Source organism: Cryptomeria japonica, chromosome 3 (genome assembly GCF_030272615.1).
Source record: "Cryptomeria japonica chromosome 3, Sugi_1.0, whole genome shotgun sequence".
Classification (NCBI taxonomy): domain Eukaryota; kingdom Viridiplantae; phylum Streptophyta; class Pinopsida; order Cupressales; family Cupressaceae; genus Cryptomeria; species Cryptomeria japonica.
Window position 1 is genome coordinate 576,756,515 of NC_081407.1, and position 23,844 is coordinate 576,780,358.

General features: G+C 37.8%; 1 pseudogene; it reads right to left on the reverse strand.

Moving 5' to 3' along the window:
- The window catches only part of LOC131029557 (separase-like), a 141,674-nt pseudogene that overhangs the window by 105,935 nt on the left and 11,895 nt on the right, over window positions 1–23,844 (reverse strand).

Sequence of the window (23,844 nt, forward strand, 5' to 3'; positions counted from 1 at the left end):
AGGTGTTTTGCCAATTTCGCACCTTTTAGGCCTTTTGCCAATTTTGGACCTTTTAGGTGTTTTGCCAATTTCGGACCTTTTAGGCCTTTTGCCAATTTCGGACCTTTTAGGTGTTTTGCCAATTTCGGACCTTTTAGGCCTTTTGCCAATTTCGGACCTAAGCCTTTTGCCAATTTCAAACCTTTTAGGCCTTTGCAAACCTTTAAAAAAAACTTTGCAAATTACCCATTACTGGCGAATTTCACAAGACTTGGTCTTATTTCTCCCGCACAAGCAGACAAAATTTAGGGGGGTCCCCTGTCAACTGACGGGGTTCGTGTGCAATACGCACAACAAATGGCGACTCGGCTGGGAAATGTTCTTGAACATTTCAAGGATGACTATCCGGATCGAACCCCAGAATCTCTGGTATATACCCCACAAAACAACCCAGATGACAGAAGACAAATTCAAAGTAAAAATGAGGTCGCAAACTGAATCAAGTCACCCACCTTGAGAAATCAAGTGTGTGCAGTGAAAGTCATTTTGGCATTAAAGAAGGTCGAGATATCATTGTTTAGTTAATGCAAGTTGCGTAGAGCGACTCTAACTCCAAAAGCAACCTGGATAGAGCCCCGCTGCCAGCAAACGTCTATAGCCCCGGCGGAGTTATCGCTTGTAAGCTCACAAAGATTGCTCTGTTTCCGATAAATTTTCTTTTTGAAAATCAGCAGAGGTGTCTACATTCTCAAAGCCAAGCAACTTGATATTTCTTTGCTTTTCAATTTCTTTTCTTTTGATTTTTCCTTTACTTTTCACCTTTTCACCTTGGTTGGTAAGCAATGAAGCTTACATGGGATAAAACGACAGACTTAAGCGTTTTAAGCGTTTAAAAGTGCAATGATCACAACGTTGGCGACAAGACGCAGTAAGCAACTAAATTTTTAGATTGACTAAGCCTTAAACCAAATGAGCTGACTACGGGGGCAACCATCAATTAGGTGCTCTACCAAAGTTGGCATCCAAGAAATGAGCCGGAAAAAAGAAAATTTCCGACTTCGTACACCAAAGCTGGGAAAAGCAAACAAACCCCTTCAAAAATTGACCGGGAAACAACCTCTTTCGAAAGGACATCTACACTACGGAAAAGCAGAAAACAGGGAAACTAAACTAAAATAGAAAACGAACAAAAACCTAAACTATGTACAAGAAGAGACCGATTGTACAAAAGGTGGACTATATGCATGCGTTCCCGACCCGGGGTGATTTTTCAGTATATGCAGCAGTAACAGGGCAATGGGAATAGTTCTCAGTTTGGCCTGTTTGTCTTTGTATTCTAAAAAGAAAATTTTCAGTTGGCCACTCTCAAATTTATTAGTTGGGGAAGTTCATTAGGTCCATGGTTAATCCATTTACAGGTTGTTTTTCCAAAATATTCAAAATTAAACGGAAAATTTTCAGAATTAACAGCAGGAGGGAAAGAAACAACCTGGCAGGTTTCTGAGTCATGCAAAGTTTTGTATGGTGGGTTGTGCGGCGGGAAGGCTTCAGGAGTTGTATCAGGAGGTCGCCATTGGTGGTGCAGCATCTTATCAACGTTCAGAGTGTGCAAATCAGCATCAAATTTTTCATCGAGTGGCCCATGTTGACAGTTGATCTCAAAACCGAACTCGAACTCAGGAAAGAGGGGTGCATCTTCATATTGTGTGAACAATGCAGCCTTAGGCACCTATGCCAGCCCATCTTTAAACAGCAGGGATCGTTCGATTGATTGGCCCTCAAAAACATCCTCGACGGACTCTTGGACTGCATCGTCCATTGGTGAGGCTGCTGCAAATTGCTCTTCAACCTGTGGCTGATCCACAAAGCTCACTTGATCGTCCTTCTGAACACTGTCTTCATCAGTTGCAGGGATGATAAATTCATCTGCTGCCTTGGTCTGATTGACCGGTTCATCTTGCTTAGCAATTGGCAACTCCATCCTTTCATCATCCGGGAGTGCAACGCTGCATTGATTTTGCGTTCGTCTATACTCGTCTGCAGCAAGGTAGGCACTCCACACTTTGCTGGTGATGCTCTCCCCTGGTTCTTCCGACAGTCCAAATTGGGCTTTGACTTGACTGACTGCTTCTATGCATAGCGAGCAGGTGAACTCTGAATGTGAGGTGCGGTGAATTTTGCACCACCAAGGTGACAGCACGCTCTCCAAGCGTAATTCCTCTTCGAGACCAAATTGGTTCTCAATCAAATTCTTAAATCGTGTAAACTCCTCGCTGCTGGATGGAGGACTAGGGATATCCGGCTGTACGATCGCCTCTGGTTTGGGGACATCCCAAAAGAATATCTGCCCCTGTAATGCGAGCTCGACCCTTGACAAAAATGTCAAGCAATTCAGTTCATCGTGCGTTGTGGTGTCATGAATTTTGCAGTGAGGTGCAGATGCAAATTCGGACAGCTGCCTTGGATAGAACTGCAAACTTAGCTCTTGCTGGATTTGAAACATTTCGGACTACAAACAGTCTTTATGAAATGGATGACTCAACATACTGACTCAGAAATATTTTTTTTTTGTATTTTCAAGTTTTTTGATTTTTTGGCTTTTCTGGTTTCACAAGGATCTTGCATATCCCAAGTATAGCATTTAAAAGGTCTCAATAAACTCAACTTGTTGCCTAGATCCTGACAAAGGCCCTCCTAGCGCCAATTCTGTTGCACGCGGAGGAGGTTAAAAAAGCTATAAGGTTACTCCTCACAAATATGGATTGATATGATCTTGAATTACTTGTCTACACATTTCATCATACCGGCCCTCCTTCTAGCGCTAATTCTATTGACGTGTCTAAAGTCGCATCGTTGCAGACTCCATCCGGCCAACGCAGAATAGAATGTACTAGCTGAGTATCCTATCCTCTCCTGAGATAAGGAAATCCCTAATGCTGTTTTTTGTTTGATCAAAGGGGACGACCTCAAGGTTTTGATTATGTGTGGTTGCCGAACCGGTTGATGTATGTGCAGTTTGAGAAAAGGCAGATAGGAGCATGAATAGGATCTAAACAAGCAAGTGTAGTGCTATTCAAACAGATCAGCAAACTCCTGTTGTTTTCTAACAATTACAGCAAAATTGAAATCCCCTAACCGAGTAAGCTCTAACAAGCTTGGTGCTATTCAAATCCTCTAACCAAGTGATCCATTAGCTTGGATTTCAAATCCTCTACCGAGGTTACTCCTTACAAGGTATTGCTTCTAACAAGCCATTATAGTCAATCCCTTAACTGAGTGGTCCCTAACAGGATCTGTTCTTAACAAGACTTTTGTAAAGCTTTAGCAGGCTAGGCTCCTAACAGGGCGAACTTCAGAAGAAATCAGATAGTTATCTTGTGAGTCTCATCTCACCGTGGTTTTTCCCATTTGGATTTCCTCGTCAAAAATATTGTGTCAAGTGGTGAATGTTTTTGTGGTTATGTTCTTATGGTTGATTTGCTTAACTACTTAATCCACTTTGATAAGTCATGATAACCGGAAGCATTGTGAAATGAAGTTTTACTGACATAAGTAAAAGCATTTGGATGTTTATGAGTTTGAAGTTGTTTACTGTTAGTTTGTTGTAACAGTCAACCGGTTTATCTTGAGAGTTTTTATCTTGACAGTGATATTGCATTGATAGTTCTAAGTTTACTTTGAGAGATTGATCTTGAGATTGGTGAAGTTAGTATCAGTTTTTCTATCTACTGATTCACCCCCCCCCCCCTCTCAGTAGTTGACCAGATTCTTATTCTTTCATCATACCATCAAACACAAGTTGTTTTCCCTAAAACCCCATAATCAAAATCATAACTTTCAAAACTAGGAACAGGGAAAGAGACAACTTGACATAGTTCATTCTCAAATAGAAACTCTTGCTCGCCATCCATCAATGCATTGCCGGAAGAGAGATCATCAATTGCCTCAGGAGGTTGCCATTGTTGATGGATCATTGCACTTGCATCTTTGATATGCAAATTCTCACTCGTTGGTTCCTCTAGTGTCCTTAGGAATGACCTTAGCGCAACCTTGAATTGCTCATCACTCTTCACTTTCATGGTGACAACAGGTTCAATATCTCGCATAAACAATGCATCCTTATGAAACTCCATAAGCATATCTTTGAGAATGAGAATCTCCTTATATGACTAATCTTCAAAAATTTCCTCTAGTGGTTGCTCAAATGTTGACATCGATGGTAACACCACCTCAAACTGCCCTTAGCTTTGTAGTTCCATTTGTTCACCTTTAAGGATGTTTGAAAGTTCTTCCTTTAGGACGGCTTGAAGTTCTTCATTTGATTCTTCTTCTTGTAGCAAGGATGATTGATCACCAAGGATGTAGTCATCTTGAATAGCATAACACTCTTTGAATAGTGAGGCATCAAATAATAGTGGATCATGATGATCCTCCAAGTCACATATGCCTTTTGTTATGTTCTCCTCAATCTCTTGATGATCATCAAAAGTGTCCATGTTCTGTAGAACTCCATGCCTTGGTGTCTCCAAGCATTGATCTTCACTTACTAGCATCTTGCTGGCTTGAACATTTTCCATTGTTTCCTTAACTTCCCTAGGCACAAGGTCATCCTCAATTGTGAGGCCTTGACCATCAAGTTGAATCATGCTATCAGCTGACCACTCTTCCAAATATACTTCGGGAGGTCTAAATTGATGATAAATCATGCCACTCGCAGCAACTCACTTGTCTTGGATCAACGTCAGCAATTAATCTTCTTGTACTTCCTCCATGAGATCTTCCAGCGTCCCTTCGAATAGCATTATGGTGATGATGCCTTTCAATGCCCCCTCAAGTTGTTCTTCATATTTGGGCCCACTAGTGATAACTTGTAGTTCTTCATTCAATATTGCTATATGATTGTCTTCCTCTCCAAGGACACTTGAAATTTCTTGCAATTCATTCTCAAGAATCTCCTTTTGGAGCATGAACGAATATTCATTCAAGAATTCCTCCTCTTGCAATGGATGTGACTCACTATCTTCCTTGATTGCCAAATTGACACATTGATCATTATTGAACACTCTCAATTGTTTCCTCAACTTGCATTCCAGCATATTCCTCTTTAGGTGCAAGGTATGGAAAGCTATCCACTGCAATACATTGATCATCAAGTTGACTTGTGTCATCGACTTGCAACTGGCTTCTTTAACTACCGAATGACATAACAATGCCTTGTTCTTGTGTTCGTCAATACTCATCAGTTGCAAGATAGGCAATCCAAATTTTGCCAGTGATGCACTCATTTGATGCCTCAAGCCCTCAAGTATTCCATATTGACACTTGATTGATAGCCTTCTGACATAGTGGGCAAGTAAACTCGGAACGAGGTTCGTCGTGAATCCTACACCACCAAAGTAGCAATATCTTTTCCAAGTGCAATTCCTTGTTGAGACTCAACTGATTTTCAATCATTCGCTTAAATCTTGTGAAATTGGCATTGCATTGTAGAGCACTAAAACTGTCGCACTCTATGAACTCCTTTGGTTTAGCTAAATCACATAAGAAGATTTTCCCTTGTAGTGGAAGCTCAATTCTTGACAAGAATATCAAGCAATGCAACGCATCATGTTCATTTGTCTCGTGAATTCTACAATGCCCTGGTGAAACAAGTTTGGAGACACTACGTGGATGAAGTTGTGCATTCAGTCTCCACCAAAGCTGAAAGATATCAACCTGTTGATCATCTTGGCAATGTTGTGGCCGCTCCATTGAGAGTTTGATTTATTTTATTTTTTTGGATTTTTTGGATTTTTTGGTTTTTCACTTTTTTGAATTTTTGAAATAAGAAAGATCTGGCAAATCTCAAATTTAGCATGAAAGCTCAATTGGTTCCAACCGAGGGTAATGCTTCTTTCCTTCACAAGTCCGATTGATAGTCCAGCAAATATTTCCTTCCTCTTGTGATAACTTTGTCGAGCATTGAGGATGACTCTCCACTGATCTCCCACTGGATTCACCTATTCAAGAGTTTACATTCATGCCCTCCTTCTAGCACCAATTATGTCATGTCCCCTCCTTGATCGTTATATATATCCTAAATGAAGCAACTATTATTAATTAAATACCAGCAAATGATTATTTGAAATTTATTTATTTATTAAATATTATTATTTATTAATATTTATTACTAATAATATTCTTGAAATATTCAAATAAAAATAAATAAATATTACATTATAAACATAATTTATATATTAATTAAAAACATAATTTACATATTTATTAATGAAAGGTGATATATAAGAGACTCATATGAGTTTGCAATAACAGCAGTAGTTTATTAGTTAAAAGGCAGAAGACATTTAATTAAGAGTCACCGCTTCTACAAGGGTGGTGTTGGTGGGGGAAAAGACATAACCTTCCATCACCAAATGAGGGATATAATATACAGCAATCATTGAATTCAAGGAAGCACAGATTAATATTAAAAAAGACCAAAAAATTAAGATAACAAAGGGTGCGATTTGTAAAATGTGCTTTATTTGAATGGTTACTTAATGAAGGAAGATGACTCTTTGGAATCGGTCCCCGTGGAGATATAAATGAGATTTGAAAAACAAACGGAAGGGAAGAAAAAAGGAAATGAGGGGAGATCGGCCATTAATAATCCACAAGATTACAAAAACAAATCCGAACAACCTTGTGGTCTGAGGTATAACGTAATAAATATTATATGTATCTGCTTAATTCTGATTCTTGGTATACTGTTTTTTATGTCTGTCATTATATGTAGAATATATACGTAATACTAGATGCATATGTTTTGACGGATCTCAGCCTAATACAAGTGTTAATATTATAATATAAAGAAATTAATACAATTGATGAGATCAGATCGGAACGGTTTTTAAGTTACAGGCAGTAACATCCTTGTTCTGAGTGGTATGCATAGGGGATGTGTTTAATAAGTATACTTAAAATATGTAACCCGATAATGTTTGATTGCAGAATCTAATAATAATGCTAACATAGACTGCAATGTGAATGATACTAATACTTCAATTCATAACAGTGGCAGACCAGATCTGTTATGCGTCAGATCTGTCTGCCCTTTACCAGCAATAAATATATTAATAACTAATGTTTTGGGCAGTGGTAGTATCAATGTATATAATAGGTAATGAGCAAATACATCAATAATTGGTTATATTATTTATTTAATTAAATTTTTATGTGTATATATTCAAATCAGAATAAGTATTAGTAATGAGGAAATATCAATAAAGTTATATGCATACATACATACACATACATACATATATATATATATATATATATATATATATATCTTAATCAGACAAATAACAATATTAGATTGTAATTTAGAAATAGCTCATAGGATAATAAATGGTAAGGAGAATAGGTTTATATGTATAATCCTTGTTACTACTGTCTCTGTTTAAGAAGTTGGGAAAGGAGGTGTTTTTATGTAGGGACATTACAATTGATTTGGCACTTGCACTAAGAATTATGGATGTATGATAGATGAACCATTTATTTAATAATAGATAATTGATTGAGCAGTGGAATATCACTGATTGGATTCTAGTTAAGATGTAAATGCCTCCTAATATATTTAGTATATAAAAATAGATTAATTATGGTTAAAACATGTCTAAACCTAGTAGGGGACATTACAAATTATGTTGATGTGTTTTCGGCACTATGCAATGCAGAATAAAATACTAAGTATTCTATCCTCTCTTGAACAAAGACCTCTCAGATGCTACACAATGTGATCAAACGAGACAACTCCAAGGTTGTGATTGTCAGGTCTTGACTCTGTAAATGGATAGACTCGGCGATTGTGATGTGAAGTGCTAGAATCACAAGGGGGACTTACGTTGATACTTGAATGTTTGAATGTTTCTGGAACATGGAAATTCACTTAACTTTAAAAAAAATAAAAAAGGATGAGGGTTTAGAAAGCTAGTCTAATCCTAGGAATGTAAAAAACTATGAATAACTTAGTGAAATTTAACAATGCTTTGTTTCACCATGCAAGGAACAACTAGGCAAAGTTGGTGCGATCTTCTAAGGAGAGTGAAATGATGTTCAAATCACCAACAACAACATAGACACCATCAAGAGGATCCCTACAAATGGGTGAGTAGTAGTTGAAGTTAATCTTATAAAGAGTTCAGTTGATCACGCAAGAAACTTCACAATCAACGAAATACTAGTAGTATGAACATGTGAATTTCACCATTAATCATCTACACTAGCTCCCATCCATCTAAGCAACATGAAAATGAATGAGAAGTAGAGATCATGCAAATGTTGAATCAAAACATGAAATTTACCATATCTTCAATGAAAATAATATGCTTCTTGTAACAAAGTCTTGGTGACAATCCCCTTTTATCTTACTCTACTCTATCTGCTATCTAATGACTATTGAACTATTGACTATTAACATTTACAAATAAGAGAGTGGAGCCTTTTATAGTGCTCTCATTACAATTGAATGGCTAGGATCAAATCTAAATCAATGGCCAAGTTTACAAGATACAAACCCTAATTAAGGTTTGTTACACCCATTACATAGCATTTAATGTTTGATCAACGATAAAAAAAGATGCCATACATTTAACCCTTAGTCCCATGACAGAAAAAGATGCCATAACATTGGCCATATTGCACTTAGATGGGGTCACCCATGATTGATGGCATCATGGGCTAATCACACAAGATCATAAAAACATAAAAACCTATGAGTACCTATCTTTTTGTAGAAGGGTTGTCTGATAGCACCCGTGGCTTAGTTGGTTCCTTAGATCCTTCCACACTACAAGAGGCAATCCTAAAAGCCACCTGCCTAGATGTCGCCCAAGCAAAGGGAAAATCTTACTCAAGTAAGACATCAACAAAAAACAAACATTTCCATGAGAAGGACAAACATTAAAAAGCAATACCTCCCCATAAAAGATCAAGAGGAACTACGAAGGAAAAGACTATGTTTTGACTGCAAAGAAAAGTGGAAACTGTTGATGTGTTTTTTATGCACATGCGAACACAGAATAAAATACCAAGGCATCTTATCCTCTCTTGAACAAAGTCTCTCACATGCTATGCTTTGCGATCAAATGAGACAACTCCAAGGTTGCGAAATGTCAGGTCTTGACGTGTGGATAAGTTCAGTGGTTTGATGTGATAATGCTGGAATCACAAGGGGACTTACGTTGTACATGAATGCTCAAGCTTATCATGGATAAGGATAAGTATGTCGATAACTTAGGATTTGGCAATGAAGCTCCAGACTTAATTCTTACTAAAAAATGAGCAAAAGGAATAGGGTTCAGGAAATCTATTCTAAGCCTAGGAATGTAGGAAATGATGAATGGATCTGGTGGAATCAAACCAGGCAAGGTCTCACAATCAGGTATTGACACAAGCTTAGTGCAATCGTCTAAGGTATACTTAAAGATTTTCAGGCTATCACCATCAAACGTATACACCATCCAAGTTGATGCTTGTCAACGGACGCGTAATAGTTGAAGTTAAGTTTACTTAAATTCCAATTGGCCACACAAGGCGCACTTACCAGCGGCAAGAGGCTAGTGGTATGGATTAAGGATTCCACACAAATGAATTCGACAAATCTTCCACTCAATCTAACGTACATGAAAATAAATTCTAATCTAAATTCTAATCTAACTTGGAGGAATTGAGAACCATGAATGCAAATACAACACTTGAAGAGCAAAATCACCAACAATTGAACAATGATTAAGATTCAAATAGCTGCAGCATATACCAACGATTCTACAAAAATTCTCTCTTACAAATGAGAGACAATGAGGTTTATATAGAGCCTCAAAAGAAATGAATGGCTCAGATTGATTCCAGATCAACGGCCAAGATTACAAGATAAAAACCTAATTAGGGTTTGTACAACCACCATTACATTGGCCAATAAGAAACGAGGGTAGGTAAGATAAATAATATTTGATGTAGCGCCATGTGTCACCTATTTCCTCCTTGAATGAATGTTGACTTGGCACCCTTTGATTGAACAAATGGTGACTAGGATGCCACCTCAGCTTGCCTTGCACACTTAATCAATTTGCCTTGTACATTCTTCATCTTCACAATGTTTGGAATCCTTTATGATACTTTGCATCCCATCCTTATGTTTAGGAATTCCATGAACTGTTCCCTCCTTATGTTTGGAAAATTTCCCAATCTTGGAATCCTGAAATATTTCCTTGACGCACTTTGATATTGAAATTCCTTGATGTAGTTCTGGATTTCTTGATGTAAAATCCTTTGTGTTCATTTCTTGTACTTGCTTCCTTCATTTGTTCACCATCAAAGTGAAGTCTTCTTCATGATTGATCTAGTCCTCATCTTCACCTTCTGGAATCTCTGTTCGGAAATCCCCATCCAATCTTTGAAGTATTGATCTTCCTTATCCGCATTGCGTGCATCCTCCTTCACCTTAAGCCTTGATCATCATGCTTCCTTTCCTCATAACAGTCCTGCAAAACAAATAAGCATTGAATCAAACACTAGTATGATAAACTTAACTTCAACCTTGGTGGGAAATTCATCCGCATATGGATTGATCATTCCTCAAAACCATCCGCATTATCCTTGCCATTCTTCACTTGGTGGAAATTTGATGCCTATCTGGACAACTTCCTTCCTTTGTAATTCTGCCCTGCAGTGGAAATCCGACCCTCATCCGGACTCATTGTCCTTGAAAATCTTGTGTTGACTAGATCACCATTCCATGGAGTGGAAATCCGGACACCATCAGGACTTTGTTCCTGACATTTGTCCCAACATGTGATAAGTAATCTTAGAAAATTGTAACACCAATTCTGGAAAATTTGAAGGTCCGGATTAAAGTCTGGAAGATTTTCCTTAAGAAAAAACGATTTTCAGACTTAAGATAAGTCTGATTATAATTGCTAAGTTTGAAGACACCCATGTAAACTCAGATAATCAAGTATTTGGAGCCCAAAAATGAATGTTCGGGTCTGGAAATATCACTTGGAGGTCTGAAAACACTCAAAAAGTGACTGATTTTTTATATCAAAGTTGTAATAAAAGTCTGATTTTCTGAGCACAAAGTCTGAATATGCCCTCCAATGTCTGAAAATACTCAGAAAATGGTGTATTGAATGAAGTCTGATTTTCTAATTCTTAAGTCTGAATACACCCTCCAAAAGTCTAAAAATGGCTCCAAAAAGTCTGAAGACACTCTGAAAATGATGAATATCAATGGCTGGAAATGGTCACAGCCATGTCACATGCTTACATTTGAATTATTTTGACCTTCAAAACTCAGAAATGGTCACATCTGGGCACAACTATGTGGCTGGAAATGAAGTTTCAGTCTGAAGACAACCTGGTATACTCAGAAAAATGTCAAAAATGGTGCCCGAAAGTATACCACAATTTTGAAAATGCTTGGAAAATGGTGTGGAAAAGTCTGATTTTTAGTTCTTAAAGTCTGAAAACACCCTTCCAAGGTCCAACAATGGCTACCCAATGTCTGAAGACAACCTGCAACTTTAATAAATCAGTCATTTAAACTTGTCGCAGTCATAGGAAACACCTGTATTTGATGAATTTCACCTTCCCAAAGTGAAGTTTGTCAAATCTGGGCACAAACAAAGGGCTGGTAAAAAATATCTAAGTCTGAAGACAAATCTGAAAATGGAGTTTCAGACTTAGATCAACAATGGAAGCTCCACCAAATGCCCAAAAAACTCATAAGAAATGACACCCAAGTAAAATTTTCCAAATTGGCAAGTAGATGGAAATGAAAATCAGTCTGAAGACAACCTGCAACTATGGAGTTTCAAACTGTAACAACAATGACAGCCTCTAAAAATGCACTGAAAAATCCTCCAAACAACCCTTAACCAAAATCGCCTTAGTGTGGATGAGCTGGGCAATGAAGAATAGTTCTGAAAATGTGTTCCCAGCCAACAATGGAGGTCAAATCACTCCTAGCAATGGCGCCCAGCAAGGTTTGAAAATAATGGCAGCCACCAAGCATGAAGAAAATCACCCCAAACAACGACATAAAGCACTCCCAAATAAAAATCAAAATTTTCCCAGCTATGGCACCATTCCAAAATTCTGAAAATGTCTTCAATGGCAGCTCGGATCTGCAACAATGGAGGTTGGAACAGCCAAGCTGGAAAAAATGGAGGAGGAAAGAATCCTCAACCCAACACTTCACTTCAGCACTTTGCCAAAATTCGCCAATAAGGGAGAAAAATCACCTTTCATGGAGACACCTGGCAGATTTAATAATAAAATAATGTTGGAGACTCCTCTCATATACTTGCTTTTACCTTTCACTTTCACCACACAAGCAATGTGGGATAAAACACTTGCATATATACTTGTTTGGTGGAAAACTAACTTGCTTCTAGAAGGTTCAAAATATTAAATGATTATTGCAAGTTATTTAATTTTGCTTTTAAAATTTTAAATAATCATTAATCATTATTTAAAAGCAATTAAAATGGGGCTTACTTATTAAAATATTTCAATTTAAATCAAAATTAAGCCTCCAAGGGAAAATCGACGGGTTGGGATTGAAAAATCCCTTTAAAAATCATTAAAATTGTCAAAAATTCCCCATAAGGGAAAATCAATCCTAGCTTGGATAAAAATCCATGCTCAAATTCATCAAAAATGCACCCAAAACTCCCCAAGGGAAAATCGATGGCAATCTGGATTGAAAATCCACACTCCAAACTCACTTTACTTGCAAAAATTACTCCCTGGTGGAAATTCGACCTCAGTCTGGATGAAAATCCGGACTCAAAATTCATTAAAATTCTCTCAGTGGAAAATCGACCTCTGTCTGGATGAAAATCCGGACAAAAATCTGCAGTCACTTGTCACAAAACATCCTGGTGGAAAATCGACCCAGGCATGGAATCATCCTTAACATTGTCTGCACTATAGTCCGCACTCTTGGTGGAAAATCGATGGCAGTCTGGATAAATCCTAACACTTAGCCAAATTTTAGCACTTCCACGAGAAAATCGATCCAGGTATGGATAAACAGTTGTAGAAAACAATAGCCAGTATGGATTTCAGGGGAAACCCATGTGTAGTATGGATTTTGAGTGGGGGAATGGGTTGGGTAGTCTGGAATATGAGGGGAAAAGCACCTCTAGCATGGAATTTGACCCTCTAACCCTTGGAATAAGGATTTCCCTTAGGAATTTATCATTTTAACCACTCAAAATCACTTAGAAACTTCAAATTTAGACTGGACTTAGGCAAATTTTCCAAAATATTGAGTGAAACGCTAGGAAAATATTGGAATAAAGTGTGAAATCGACTTAAATAATACCTTAGGAGCGAGAAAACAACTCCAAAAGGTCTGTGAATACCTTAGCACTTTAAAATCACTGATGCGCATGTTTAAAAACACGTTAAGGCTCAAAAGGTCAAACACTTAGGCAAAACTTAGGATCATTAAAATATCAACGTTAGCAACTTGATCCTATAACTTCAAAAATGCTAGACGGCACTAGGCAAACACTAGGAAACTAGGCAAAACTTCCACTCTAAAAAGCGAAAAGTGGGGGGTCCCCATATTCAATGGGGCGATGTGTGAAGACGTCACAACAGGAACCAGGGCATTTGTGTAAGCAAAAGGAAGGACAAGAAGGGGAAAGATGTTTTAAATGTAAAGAACCATGGGGTTCAAGACATGTTTGTAACCAAAAGGATCATAGGAAGAAAAACTTATGCCTCAAGTGCAAAGAAAAGTGGGAACCAGGACACAAGTGTGGAAAAAGAAGTCAAGCTCACAACATTGAAGCCATGCTCCAAGAAATAGGAGACGAGGTGAATCCATGCAAAAGGACAAGGGTGGATGAAGATGATGAAAAGGAAGCTTGCATTTCAAAAGTATCCAAACATTATCCTTTTAGGATCTGAGGAACAATTAAAGGACAAAAGGTAACAGCCCTAGTTGACAGTGGGGCAACTCATAATTTTATTTATCAAAACTTAGTTACAAAATTAGGTCTTGGAACTGACGATTTCAAGCGATTTAATGTGACATTGGCTGACGGATCCACTATTTCTAGCAGGAAGAAGATTCCCCAACTCAATATTACTCTAGGAAGGCATCCAATTGAAGACATTTTACATTGTAGATATGAGTGACATAGATGTAATCTTAGGAACTCCATGGATACATTCCTTGGGGCGTTTTATTTTTTACCACCCAAAACTAGAAATATGGTTTGTACATAAAGGAAAGAAGGTTACTTTACATGGAATATCTAACGGATCACCTAGAGTAATTTCATCAAAAAAAATGGAGAAAGCACTTAGACATGACCAAGTTGAATGGGTAGCTCAATGTCTGATTCTGGATAAAACAAATCCCAAAGAGAAAGCAGCTCACATAGATATACAGCCAATTTTAAGGAAACATAAGAGGGTCTTTAGTGATATCCCACCCGGACTTCCTCCAAAAAGGGGCTTTGAGCATTCCATTGAACTAGAAGAAGGAACAAAGCCAGTTGTTACCACTCCTTACCGTCATCCCCATAAGTATAAGGAAGATATTGAGAAAACCATAAAGGAGTTGTGTTGGTTGAAAATTTTGTACACCTAGGGGATGTGCAAAATTATGGTTTCAGCCATAGTGTGCGAGTGTGAAACTCTCCTAATTTAGGGAAGGCTCCCCCTATCTACAAACTAAACTAATCTAATATGGGTGAGACAACAGTCTTTCTTCTTCTTTCAAAAAAAACTATACTCTTTTCTCTTCACAAAAAAGTAATAGCAATTGGAAATAAATAACAGTAGCAACATATAAAGTAAAATGAGAGAGGAAATGAAATTTCTGAAAGCACAAAGACTTTTGTCACTTCCTCCGGGACGGGAAAACAATATCAAGTGCAAAGTCTTGAATATCTGCAATCCTATCTACCCTTTTATAATGATAACTTTCAAAACAAGCGCAATGTATAGCAGCACAAAGTTTGCAAATATAATGCACTCTAACACTAATTTATAAGGGAATTATTACAAGCACAAAGTCTTGCAAGTTGCAACACTTCTCAACTTCAAATCACAAATTTAAAACTAATTTCACCCTCAATATCTGCAACACAAAGTCTGCAATTATTTGGAGTGAAGCTCTTTTTTTATAGTTTTCCACAATCTCAAGTAAGCACAAAGATATATCCCAAAATGACACAAGAACACAATGGGAACAAATCAAGATTTCAACACAAAGTCTGATATCCTACACTTCTTTATATTACTCAAAAGATAGCAACTTACAACTATAAAGCTCAAAGTCTTTATGAGTATAAAATCCTGCAGAGTTTACTTGCTTGCAAAAAAGATAAAAATTACATAGAGCACCCTCGAGTATATATAGGATGGGGGCTTTGAGAAAAAGGTGGGAGGATCCTAACTAACTTGAGAAATTCTCTCAACCACCATGACTTATTCCAACTACATCCCTAATCTAACTCAACTTGCAGTTGATTTACATGTAATTACATTTTACAAGATTGCAAGTGAGAGAAACACTTGCAATTAAAAAAAATGTCTTTACATGTAACATGTCAAAAGCGAAATGCATAAAATAAAAACTAAGTGTCATGAGACACTCTTTATTCCTTTTCATTCCTAACCATGAAAGACAAGAAGTTGTTGATCGATCTTCGCATTTCATCTGGATTGGGTCCTAAAGTATTCTTGGCAACTGCAACAGCCTTGATAATCACATCATAATATCTCATTGTTGCTTCCTTATGTTCTTCAAGAAGAGTTTGCATCTTATCATAAAACACTTGACAACTCACAAACCTATGGATTGAATCCACAGTAAACAGTTCTGCTTCTAGTTCCTTGCGGAGTCTTGAAACCATCTCTGCAAGTACCTCATCTGTTGCCAACAACTCTCCATTTGAATTCAAAATTTTACAAGACATTTTATCAAAACTAGAGAATATGTCTTGCTCAACCTCATCACTCATCTCAAGTGTTACCTGAACATCTTTGATGAGTTCTTTGACAACCAATGATTTGTTTGTCAAAAGTTCATCAAATTCTATGTATTGTTTTATGTCAAATATAATCATATTGTTGCATAGTACCTCTAACTCAATCTGATCCATTTGATGCCAGATCTTCAAATCTTCTTCAATTGAGTTAAGATTTTGCTTTAAAACTTCCAAAATCTCATTCAATTTGGTTCTTGCTACTCAAAACATGCGACACCTTCTTCACCACTTGGGTACTTTGATCAATCAACTAATCAACCCAGGTATCAATTGCTCTAGCCTTCTGAGCAACCTTTTCTAATTGTTTGACGGATTCTCCAAAAGTAGAGGAGGTCAATGGATCAACTTGCTCTAAAGAATTCGTTATCTTCTGAATTAATGTAATGAGCTATAAGTTCCTCTCTTTAAGCTCATTCTTCTTTGCCAGTAATTCATCATAATTCTAAACCAAGAGACCTATTGAATCCATGGCATTATGCATGACACCTGTATGTGTCTGCTTACCAAGTTCTATCCTTGTAAGCCTGTAGTCTGACAGTTGCATTTCTTCTGGCGACTTCTCAACTAGTGGCTCTACTACTTTGGCATACTTCATTTTATTCTTGTCCACTACCACCTGCAACATTGTCTTTGCTTTCTTAGCAGCTCTAGGTTTAATTTTTGCAACCTCTCGAAAATCAAAGACATCAGGAGAGATTTCCTGTTTCTTCCTCTTGGGTGTGATTGACCTCGGCCATGGGGATAGTTCTAAGGAGTTCATATTAGAGACAGCAACTGTGTTATCTAAAGAAACAAGATCTATTTGTACCATAGTTGTGACTCGAGGAGTAGCTTCTATCTAAACAGCAACAAGCGTTTGCTCAGATGACAAATCATGGCTTGCCTCTATCATAAACCTATCAAAACTTGTTGTGGAAGTATCAATCTCAGGAAGAGAGACATTGGACAGGATGGCATAAGAGAGGTTGATATCAAAGACATTCTCTAAGTCACCATGTGAAACTTCAGCAAGTACTTCCATGCTAGTACAGACAGATGTAATTGGTTCCAGAAGCTCCACATGAACGGTAGAGAAAGAATCTACAACAGTTTCAATTGGAGACATAGGCACATCCAATGACAACTGGGGAAGGGTTGTATGAGGAGACTCTGAACCAATAGAAGGAGGTGACCCTGCAATATTCTCCTCATGAGTATCATTGTCAACATCTTCAATGACATGAATCTATAACTCTGGTTTTTCCTTCCCTTTAAGCGATACTTCTGGAGGAGGGATAACCAGAGCTCTGCTGACTCTCAACTTAATTCTTGTGCCGGAAGAAGAAGCACCTTCTTTAGACTTAATACTGACCTCGAATCTTCATCCAACAAGTCTAGATGAATCAACTTCTGCTCCACCTTTGATATTGATGATCTTGACATTATTATTCTTTAGCCAAGCATTTGTGTTAGCAAGAATGGGCTGAAATCTGTCAAAAATAGAATCACACTCCTTTTTTGACCATTGAGAAGGAAGAGGAGCTTCAACAACCCTTTGTTCTACATACTCCGGATCAAGGATCTTTCCATCATCTATCATGTCTTCCGGAATCTGAGTCAAATTAAAATCAATAATTTGCTCCAAGGTGAGCCGGTTGTAATCCATCCTTCTGATTTCCTCTTCGGCGCAAAGATCAAACCAAATGTCTTCCGGACGATGGACGTGGGTGAAAGCCCTTTTGATCTTATCTTTCATTCCCTAGTAATCAAAATCCTTCCTGGCAATGAAATTCTTCAACTTGATTTCTTGAAGTTTAGTTTTCATCGCTTTGGCTCTTGCTAAAGTATTCAAAGAGTTTTGGCCAATCTACAATGGATTGTGTGAAGAAATGTTGATTCCCAACTTGTGGTTGGCAAGTTGTACTGCATTAACTGCCGTCGATTGTCTCGCCAACTCCATCAGAATGATTTTTTTTGTAGGGTACCTTGGCAACATGTAAGGTTGGCCTTCAAAACATCCAACTCTCATGTAGGTGAAAGTTGGGAATTGCAGGAACAGGCAACCATACTCATTCACCTTCTTCCAGGCTGCCTCAGAGACACTCCTGTTCTTGAGGTTCTTATCAAAGAGACACATAAAGTGTCCAAAGAAGGCATCTTGCACTCTTCTATATTGAAACTTGTTGGGCCTAAGAGTTAACTGATCATAGTATTTGCATGCAGGCACCAGCGATCTGTCACCCTTGGTAGATAGACCAGGAAATTGTCTAAGTGACGCTGCCATATACACCAAATATGAATTCATATAGAAGGTGAGGGTATTAGGAACTTGTGACGGCTGCTTGCACAAGTTGTCACTGATGATCTCTCCCCAAAAGATGTGGGATTGACCTTTCCTCATGACCACGATGTACTTATACAGTCTGATCTCAAAAAACATTAGAATGCTTCAAACCCATGATCCTGCTAAGAAGCGTGATCATGTCACCCACTTCTTCAACAAAATCAGATCTATACAACTTAGGCCATCTTGAGAAGCGGGTCCAAGGAGTTTTCAGCCACTTAGCATTAATGTGCCCGATACAATCTGATCTCCTCTGATTGTAATGATCCAAGGCACTCTTCATAGTTATATCAGCATATACAGGAGATGCAGAGACTTTGAGGATTTTATCTATTGTTTATGCATCCAACCTAATAATGACGTTCCCATAGTCATCTTTGATCATTCACGTTTCTCGATCAAAATGAGCAACACGCGCGAGAACAAATTCAGGTTCTAAGGCAGCCACTAGAAATGAAGACACTAGATGAATATGACTATTCAGAAGCAGTTGCATCCCATGAGTAGGTGTACCTTCTGTTCTTTCTAAGAATTAGGACATGTCAACGTGTCCTATCTCTGTATCCCGGATCTCATCAATAAGAGAGACCACCTGTGTGGGAGCAGCCTCATTCTGATACTTATCATATTTGTATTTCATCTTCTTGTTTGGAGGTGAAGATGTCGACTCTTCTAACATCGAGCAAGAATCTGCAACACTGTGATGAAAATTCATAAGGGTAAGAACATCTTCAGCTGCAACTAATGATTCCATAGCCTTCAAACTTTGAAAACCAATGCTCACACAAGAACATGGGAAGGATTCTATCATAAAACTTGCTTGAATCTACTCAAAAATACTTTATAGATGAGCTTGGACAGTGATGAGAAGAAAATCGGATCTCGTGAAGGTAACTGCAAGTGGAAAAACTTACACAATTCGCACTTGTAATCAGGCCTCCAAGACCTAACTGTAAGTGACATAGTGAAGTTTGAAGGCAAATAATGATGCATACTTACAATAAGAGGTGTGAAACCCAACTACAAGGGGATAATGCATGGCATGACATTTTATAAAGCATCTTGGCATGAAGAGAAATGACTGCAAGTGATATGACAAACGAGAAATAATCATTTTATGCACTTGCAGTCAGGTCTTGGAGACTCGATTGCAAGTGTACAAAGAGGGCAAAGCAATATAGTTTACTTGTAGTCGAGTCTCCAAGACCCGACTGCAAGTGGATATGATTTGTATTTCAAAAAAACTTGCCTTTGCAATAAGAAGACCCGATTTTACTTTTGAGGCAACTTGGGGAAGTAAATGTATCAAGAGTTCACTTGCAGTCGAGTCTCAGAGACCCAACTGCAAGTGAAAAGGTGTATGCATTTGCAATTCAAAAACTTGGAATAGCATGTGATAGATCCAATTCTTTAAGACAATACCTTACTTGTATTGCAAAACACATGTGTTGCAAGGTGTGTGCCCTTGGTCTCCTTGTGTTGTGTAGCGCAGCGCTCGGGTTTGTGACATGGCTTAACCGCCTCCTATGGATTCTATAAGTCTAGTGGTTGTATCGGGCATTAACAGGTTGATCTTTTGGTGCAACGGCAACTACACTTGTAACAAGTGGTATCAAAGCTTGGTCACAGGTTCAAACCCCTCGCGTGCGCTGGGGAGGATTGTTGCAAGGTGTGTGCCCTTGGTTTCCTTGTGTTGTGTTGCGCAGCACTTAGGTTTGTGACATGGCTCAACCGCCTTCTATGGATTCTATAAGTCTAGTGGTTGTATCGGGCATTAACATGTCGATCTTTTGGCGCAACGGCAACCACACTTGTAACTACATGGAATACGATGGTTCCTCTTTGCAACAAGAACTCCATGGGAGGAATGATATACAAAGGGAATACTTGTAGTCCGGTCTCAGAGACCCGACTACAAGTATGAGTCTTTTTATATTATGCCAAAACACTTGCACTTGAAATCGGAAGACCCGATTGCACTTAAAGCACTATTTGCACTTAATAGAAGAACACTTGTAATCGGGTAAAGAAAACCCAATTACAAGTAACTAAACTTGCATATTTCATTAATGCGAAAAGAAGACGCAAAGATGCAAGCTTCATCAACAAAACGGAGCAAAGGGGAAAGTTACAAAATCTGCCACAAAGCTAAGCATGAAAATGCAACAAGAAAACACAGAAATCATAACACAAACCACCAAAGAAAAGACAAGAAATATCATACCTGAAGGAGAAAGACATCTAGACCAAAAACGCAAACTTTGAAGGAAGAGCAATGATTCTTGGAGATGTAACTTCCAAGAACTCTTATAACCGATTTAGGAAGGGAGACTCCTTTTAGAAAGAGATCTCCTTGCTCATGAATGCAAAACCAATTCTCCAACAAAATCGGAGTTCGCCATAGAATGAAAAGAAAAAAGGATTCATTCAAAACCCTTGTGATCGGGTTATGAGCGCCTCAATACAAGTGGATAAAGAGCCTTCTTTTCAAAACAATAAGATGAAGCCCACAATCAGGTTATAAGAAGCCCGATAAAAATGCATTCTTCACTTGTTTATTAAAAATGGCTTTACTTGTAGTCGTGTCTCAAGGGCTCGATTACAAGTGAAGTTATTTTTAAAGCCTTTTAAAAGAATCGGGTTTCAAATGACTCATTACAAGTGCATTTTTTTTTACTTGTCTTTACCTAAAAGTGACTTAACTTGTAATCGAGCCCTTGAGACCCAATTGCAAGCTAAGCATTTTTGTAACTTATAATGCCAATAAGCACTTGTAATTGGGCTTTCAACCCCTGACCACAAGTGGAGTCATTTTGATCACCTTATAACCCTAAATCGGGTTATAAGAAACTGATTACAAGTTAAGTCATTTCAACTTGTTACATAGAGGAAAAGACCCCAACTTGCAGTCCAGGCCTCCAAACCCAATTTCGCACTAAGGATGCAAAAAGAAGACTTCAAAACAATTGGAAACTATCCAAAGAAGATTAAAAAGAGGCACACACCCAAAAAAGGCAAGATTTGAAACAAATTTCAACCTTGGGAAGCATGCCAAAAGACACAAAGGATGAATTTTAACAAAAATTCAAAGGGGTTTCTCTCAATTTTTTATTTACGAAAATGAGGACAACAAGTTGTTAAGGATGGGACACATTCAACCTAGCTCCAGCCCCATTGCATCATCAATTGTGCTCTCAAAAAAGAAGGATGGCACTATGAGGATGTGTATCGACTACAAGGCATTAAATAAGAAGACAATCAAGAATAGATATCCAATCCCTCGAGTAGATGAACTTATTGATGAACTCCACGGAGCAGTTTACTTCTCAAAAATTGATCTAAGATTAGGTTATCACCAGATCAGGTTAAGAGGACATACTAGAAACAGCTTTCCGATGCCACTATGGACATTTTGAGTTTATTGTCTTACCTTTCGGATTAACTAATGCACCAACTACTTTCCAATCCAAGTCATTACAGACAATTCGAAGGTTTGTAGGGCTGCAGGTGCTTTAATTGAGTAAAGATGTTCACACATTTTTGGACACCATGCATTGTACACTCCCTCAAATTGGTGATGCAAGCAATTGGCACTCAAATAGAGTGCGTGAAGGAAATATACCAAGAGGGTGAGGAGATCCAAATGTTTGTGACAAACCACCATATGTCACAAGCCATTTTTAGTAGTTTCTTGAAGTTGGAATTGGTGAAGATATTTTTAATTTTATCTATTTAATTTTATTTATGTCGTGTTTTATTTTATTTTATATTTTTTAATGTGTTATTGACATTTTTTACATGAACCTAGGTTGTTGAGACCCAATTTCCATCACATGCAATTGGTGGAAAGTTGGAAACGTATGGAATATGTCTTGAATTTCACCGAGCCTATCCTGAGTATGATCAGATATACTGATACAAATGCAACATGTTTTGGGAGAAGTCAATGATAGCATGGACACCATGATTGAAAAAATCAAAGTCGTAATAGCAAAAAAAGAGAATGACCCCAAAGAAGTATTTTTCAAAAGGGTGCAAAAAATCATTCTTCATCATTGGCACAAGATGACCACGTCATTCCACCTCCTTGCACATGAATGATCTCCCATGTACGATAGCAATGAAGTACTTTCTTTTCTATGGAGAGCTGCACCATATAAATATTTTGAAGTTGCTATTGGGTACAAGCGGGCATTTGCTAGACTCTTCACAAATCCTGAAGTGGTGGTAAGTGTTAGGAAAGAGTTTGGTTTGTTTATCTTAGGAAGAAGTCATAGTCCTTGTGCCATTAACGAGCAATCCAAAATGGATGGTACTACATGGTGGTAGCTCCATGGTCAAGATTATATGTTCCTCCAACCTCTTGCAATAAAGACTCTATCACAAGTATGTTTTTTTACTTTTAGTTTTTATTTTTAACATTTGTATTGTAGACTTTAGCATTTAACATTCTTTAATTTATTTTGCATTTTTTAGTTTTAAGTTTTGTTGGTTTTGAATTTCAACAAAGTGCAAGTTCTTCCGCTGCTGAAGGGAATTGGAGTAAATACTTCTTTATCCAATCAGTGAAGCGTAACTGATTGAATTCAAAAAGAGCATAAGACTTGGTTTATATTCATTGCAATTTGCATCTTCTAACACATAAATAACAACAATACAAGGGTTGATGAAGCATTGGGATGTAACCCCTGAGTGTACCAACTTGGATGCAACTATTGATGATTTGGCTAGAGTCACCATGGATGATGGTGATGAGATACCCACACCTGATGCACCTAGTGGGAGTGGCACTACTTTGGGTTCAAATAATTTTGAATTTGAACTTGGAGCAAATGATGATGATCTTGATCTCGATCCTTTTGATGACATATGAAGATAGAAAACAACTATTATTTTTTATTGTCAATTTTGTAATTGTAATGATTTTCATTTTAATCGTGAACCTGGACATATATGAATCTATAATACATTGATATATATTATATGGCATATGACTGTAGTGTCGTAAATTGTACACCCTTGCTAGGGTGGTACAATTTCACACTTAGGTTAGCACACGCCTTAGTGTGTCTTGCATCTTGCATTTCTAATTTCCCTTTAAGCATTTAATTAAATCTAAAGTCATATTTCATCACTTCATACATCATAAAATTGGGCCCTTACCCTAAGTGTGCCCCTTTTATTTTATTCCTCCAATAAATCATTTAATCATAAACCCTAATCATGTCCTATTTCAACCTTTAAGGCCCGATTTCGCATATCAAAACACCTCGAAATCAGCTGTAACTTTGGGATTCGCTCTAATATCATCATATCTAACGGCCCTGAAAATTTGGTGAAAAGTTGGTTGGACAGTGGCGGGAATGCACATGGTCCTCGGCTTTTTCCCCGAAATTTCAAGAGCACAATTATATGATATTATAATGCTTAACCCCAAAAGATTGGCAAGAAATTCAATTCCTAGGTCGGCCTAAAGGCGGAATT